The following is a 5,833-nucleotide window of genomic DNA, read 5'->3' on the forward strand; positions in this document are numbered from 1 at the left end:
GTAAATGTATTGACTACGCCTGGAATAGTTCACTGCTGCCAATGTCCAGATGCAGGTTCCTATATCTGCCAGAGGGTGGCACTGTAGACATTTGATGACTTGTTTTCATTCATGGTCTAACAGCCACTGAACCTAGACCTGTTTACAGTCTGGCTAGTTGTGATAAAGAAAGTGCTGAAAATGTAGCGTCTCAATTTAATTGTTACTCCTATCTTTCATCTATCGGATCATGCTATTCTACACATGTCTATGCAGCAGCATTTGTTCAGAATTAGAATCAGATTCAGAAATAGTTTATAATCCCCGAGGGGAAATTGCTCCCATTCAAAATTCAGAATATGCAGAAATAATAATAATAATAATAATAATATTAGGAGTTGAACAAAGTGTTGAATGTACTCCTGTGGCTGACCACCACGTCATGGCGTGGATGAGAGCCATTGTTCAAGATGACATGTAACTTGGACAGCATCCTCCTCGCTGACACCGCCGTCAGAGAGTCCAGCTCCACTCGCAACAACGTCACTGGCCTTGCGGATCAGTCTGTTCAACCTTTTTGCGTCCGCTACCCTCAGCCTGCTGCCCCAGCGCACAACAGCATAGTATAGCACTGGCCACCACAGACTCATAAAACATCCTGAGTATAGTCCGGGAGATGTTGAATGACCTCAATCGTGTCAGAAACTAGAGATGTATGTATATATATATAATAGTTACATATACCACTCCTGCTTCAGCACACATTTCCCTGAGATCATGGTAGTATTTTCATACATTAATGTAAAACAACAATTGTGCTTCCTGCTGGAAAGCGCAGGCGCAGACACTGTAAACACGAGCACTTATTGCCAGAGACCGTACTTGCGAAGCAAAATACACGAGTGAAAGAATTGTACAATGCTTTCCATTCTCGACTCAGTGGCGTACTAGATAGCGTGACCACCCGCCCAGGAGAATACTAAGCACGAGACCGCTGATCCAAAGGGGCTGCTTTATGCAACTTTCTCTTTCTTTTGTGCCATAAACAAACCTTTTATCCTTTAAAATGTGCAAATTAGATCTTATCCTCATTTTTCTAATTTCTCACATCTAAGCCAGTATTGCAAATACTGGTGAAATGTGGTCTATATGTGAAGATTTAATCAACATCCTCATACCCAAATTTAGCCTTGTTCTAGCCTAGTCATCAGGTTTGCAATTGACGGCTATTACATGTTTATTACACAGAAAGTTGCTTGCTGGGTAGTGTATACAGCTCATCCACCGCCTCTATACAACCCCCAATATCAATTGCCTTACGTCATACCACAAACGATATGAATCATAGGCTATGTAGGCTATAGCAAAGTAGATCAGCGCTAAGCCATTACCCATAGTTCAAGTGTGTTGCGTGAGGTCAGTACGTCTACCACTCTTTGATACCAGAGACAGTGTTTACCTGATGACTTGAAGACATAGCTGGTAAGTTTTGCTCGCATACAAGCTCTCACAAGGAAAAAAAAAAGTGGTTTCCATGATTTTACAGTATTCCTTACAATATTTAAGTAGTATGCTAGACTGGCAATGGAATTACTCTAACTGAAAAAGTCCGAATCACCTTGTCATAATTCTACAAGCAAGCTTACGTGAAGCCATTACCGAAGTTTACAGCCAAGTTGCAGTTGCTGTGTTCGAGTTGGAATTATAATACGTTACAATAAGTTGAGGTGAACCGTTCACTTTTTCATAAAAGCCTTAAAATAGGTGGTCAGTTGTATTGTTGTGGCCCCTCAACATTTTTAGAAATGGTGCCATCGAAAAAACGCGTAATGGCGGTTACGACGCTTTTTTTTTTCTAACAACTGTAGCCCACCTGCCAGCCTGACCTTCCAGTCATTGCAGGCAATGAAAGACAAGGGATTAATATCACAGGAGTGGTCTGACCAGTGTGAGAGCATGCATAAAGCTGCCTTAGAAAATGTAGTGGACACAGTATACCCCCTCTTTTATGGTGACATGGGATACTCCAAAAGATGGGTGTTCTTCTCTATATACACTGGCCAGATGGATAACTGGTGCAAATGTGGGCGCACTAGAGTAACCTTTGACTCAGTGTCTGGTAAGTGGAACTGCCAGTGTAGAGGGACTGGGAAATCACATTGTTGTCTCCACCGCATGCTGGCAATGTGGTGGATCTTTCAGGAATCCCCAGATCTTCTCCTGCCTAATTCAGACATCCTGATAAATGACATAGACGATCTGGAAACAGAAATACACATGTTGGAAGCTGAAATTTCAGCGTATGCCGAAAATGACAGAAATGTATGTCAAATGACCAACTATTTGTATACTAAAAAGAAAATCCCACCACTCCAGGAGCTACCAGTGGATCTCAGAAGTAAAGAGAAGGATCCCCCCAATGTTTTCTTTCCAGAAGAGACCACTTGCCCATATTGTCCGGGACCCACACCACCAGATCTACTGCCCTACAACATTATTACCACTCAGGCAACTGTTTATGGCTACACATACATTAAAAAAAGCAAGTGATGTTGATAGTTTAAAAAACATGCATCTGTTTCTGTCTGTCCTTTCTGACTGTCTGTCTGTCTGTCTGTCTATCAGTCATTATGTTACACATACTGTACATATTAAGTCTTCATCTGTGTTTGTTTGTCATCTTGTTTTCATTTGGCCCTAAATGATCTACAGGTATCTCCGTGGCCATCAAGCAGTGTCCCCTATGCAAGAACCATGTGCGTTTTCAGGACTACAAGTCTGGGTTCCACAATTTCAATGACCGTGTCTTCCTGACCCTCCCGTTATGTGAACTTCTGCTTTCTGCATTGACCGTAAGTGTTAATGTTTAGAGTGAAAATCTTTATTGAACGTCATCTGTCATGCAAATAATGATGAACTACTGCCAGGGGCCTTTGTTCTTTATTTTAAGCTACTTTTCATTGAAATTAGACACTATATAATGCTTTACGTGTTATGACATCATTAAATGTACTAACTCTCTATTTTAAGTAGTCGTTGAGGTTATTGGTAACAGAAAAGTTATGTCTCAGGACTGTTGTGTGTGACAACAGCAATTGGATGTATTTTTTTGACTCAGGTTTTTATGCATTTCTCAGAACAAAACCGCTCCTGGTCGCATGCCGTCAACCCTGTCATTCTTCAATGACAACCGTTTCCACCACCAAACTGTTCGAAGAGCTTTTCACCACTTTCTGTCATTGACAGACTTCAGATTCATGTTCAGTTGTTACCAGTGTGGGGACTGCCCTCCAGTTGTTATCGCAGATGCAAACTGGAAGGTAGCCTTTGACATACCAGGTGAGCCTGCAGTGTATACATGAACATCTAACTAAACTTAGTGTTGTTTGCAATTATGCTAATTATCAATAACAGCTATTGTTTATATCATTCTACACTGCTGTTGCTAATATGATGACTTTTTGCAGTCTCTACATTAGAAGAGGCCTGATCCAGAGGTTCTCACAGAAGAAGACCTCAGCATCAACATCAACAGCGCATGGGAACAGCTAGACAGTAAATGATCGCCGAGGGGTTTATATCAGGTTAGTTTATTGCATTAGACATTTAAAGTTCCTATCCTAGGCCCCATAACCACATTTACATGACAAGACAAAAATGGCTCAAGGAAAGGGGATGGGTTTGTCAAACAGAAACTGTTAACATTTGATTTACATTGTTCTTGTACGGAAAATTGAAAACACTTTTGGCATAACTTTGATTTGTTTTTATAAGCTACAAGTGAACTTTTGTGAGGTAATTATTAGCTTATCTGTGTACCTTCATATCAATCAATTGCCTATTCTGAAACGAAAACTGGAAAAAAGAGTGTTCTTTTAATTATGGTTTGTCATCTAATTTGAAAAAGGGAGATATCCTCGCGTTTTCACAAAATACAATAGAATTTGGTAGAATAAGACTAAATTTTTTTTATCACTCACAACCCTCATTTTTCTTCTAAGTATGCATCCAAAAGAATTGAATGGCCTGTACAGAAAATTCACACTGATCTCTCATCACTTGCCTGTGGCCAAAATTATAATCAAAGCTGGACAGGACTATACATACCTGTTATAAAAGTTTACCACATTGTTGCTCGCTTATGCCACAAGAGGGAGTATACCCTTAAGTGAGTTCTGTCCAGAGTAAACTGTTATTCACATAATTCATTTGATATAAAAAGTGCATACAGATCACAGCCATCAGTCCACAACAACGATCATGAATGCTTCCAGTACACTTTTTGCTAGAAATGCTCATTTAAAATCAGCCCAATTTCATATTTTGTAGTAATGAATATAGGACTTTTCTGTTGGCTTACTGCACATGTACTGATTTACATTTTATTTTTGGGACCAAGGTGCTGTCTTCTGTGTTGTTATTTCTTTGAGGGGATTTGTATGTTTTCCCTCATTTAAAGTCACTTATTGTGCATTTTAAGTTTTGTCAAGGTAGCCAGGACTGTGAGTGAGCTAAAGAAAAAACACGTTATTCAGAGTAACCGGAAAACAGTATAATTGGACATACATATCACACGCAGTACACAGGCCTGCATATCTATAAATTACATAGAGTATGTTGTTAATGTTAATGAAAGTTATTTTTATCATTTAAAAATATCCCCAGGTACATCAACTAGAAACCCATATGAGACCAAGACATCATACTCAACATTGGCTCCTTGGATGGGGGAGGATGTTAGAAAGGGGGACATGCTGCCAAAAACAGAGGCAAAGAAAGGCATGAAAAAAAGAAAAGAAGATTCAAAAGTGCCAGCAAAGCAGTTGGATGAAGACACGATTCTGTCCCTGCTTGAATTGAAGAAGGTGTGTTATATTGAAAATGTCAGTAGTTATTTTCGTCATTTATATTGTCTAAACAATGTAATACAAAAAAACTACTACTGTCCAAAACACCCACAGCCTCTAAAGAAAGACCTGCAAGAGGCCTGTAATGCACTTGGTGTCAGTGATGAGGGATCTGTCACTGACCTCGTGAACAGATTGGAGGAGCTCGTCAACTTCAAGGAAGTGTACCCAAAGCTTTTCTTGAAGCTGCAAAAGACTGGAGGTTAGACTTCAAAATGAGATGTCTTTAAAATGATTATGTGTCGTTGGTCTTTTTTTCTATGTTTATGCTTTCTTTTATTATTTACAGGTGGAGTACTGCATTTCTCTTGCCCTCATGGAGTGGTCTACTATTTGAACTTTTTGTTCTGGACTGAGTCCGCTAGGGACCATGTTGATGGTTTGCTTAGTTTTAAAGCATTCCCAACATGCTATATCTCAGATGTGTCTGGCCAAGTTGCCAGACACATGAACAATCGAAGCAGGGCGATTGTGTCCACCAACCACAGACAATTTGGCAAGTGCAGCAGAAAAGAAACTCCAAATTGAAATGGCCTGGGTAAAAAACCTCAGTACACATTCCCCCTTACAACCACCAACAAAAAACGATGACCGATGGATACTGCCCCATCCAGTTACCAAAACCACTGAGAGGTACGCATTGTACGACCGTTTCCACCAGAAGAGACCAGAGGAAAGTTTAAGGAGTTTGAACTTGTGCCCCAATTTACGCTCCAAAATAAATTCATCTGTAGCAGAACAGCTGAATCGCGAGTTAGCAGCTACCAGGTACTCGCTCACCCAAATGAACGAGGTACATTTCAAGCAGACAGTGAGGATTTTGTTGGAGATGCACAACTGCTGCATTAACAACAAATTCCTTGATGACATCAGAAAACTGTCATCCGTGCCCCTGACATTGGGTCCGCTGGGCACACTGGTCTTCAGGTCTTCAGGTTTGTTTACAT

General features: G+C 40.3%; 1 long non-coding RNA gene across 1 annotated transcript; it reads left to right on the forward strand.

Moving 5' to 3' along the window:
• Positions 1-1,854: 1,854 nt before the first annotated feature.
• On the forward strand, positions 1,855-5,833 carry LOC311253861. The gene is made up of 6 exons (XR_014621982.1): positions 1,855-2,831; positions 3,117-3,318; positions 3,447-3,563; positions 4,645-4,844; positions 4,941-5,088; positions 5,176-5,833. It is a non-coding gene; the product is annotated as an uncharacterized lncRNA (long non-coding RNA).

Source organism: Pagrus pagrus (genome assembly GCF_965226575.1).
Source record: "Pagrus pagrus genome assembly, contig: HAP1_SCAFFOLD_58, whole genome shotgun sequence".
NCBI classification, from domain to species: Eukaryota; Metazoa; Chordata; class Actinopteri; order Spariformes; family Sparidae; genus Pagrus; species Pagrus pagrus.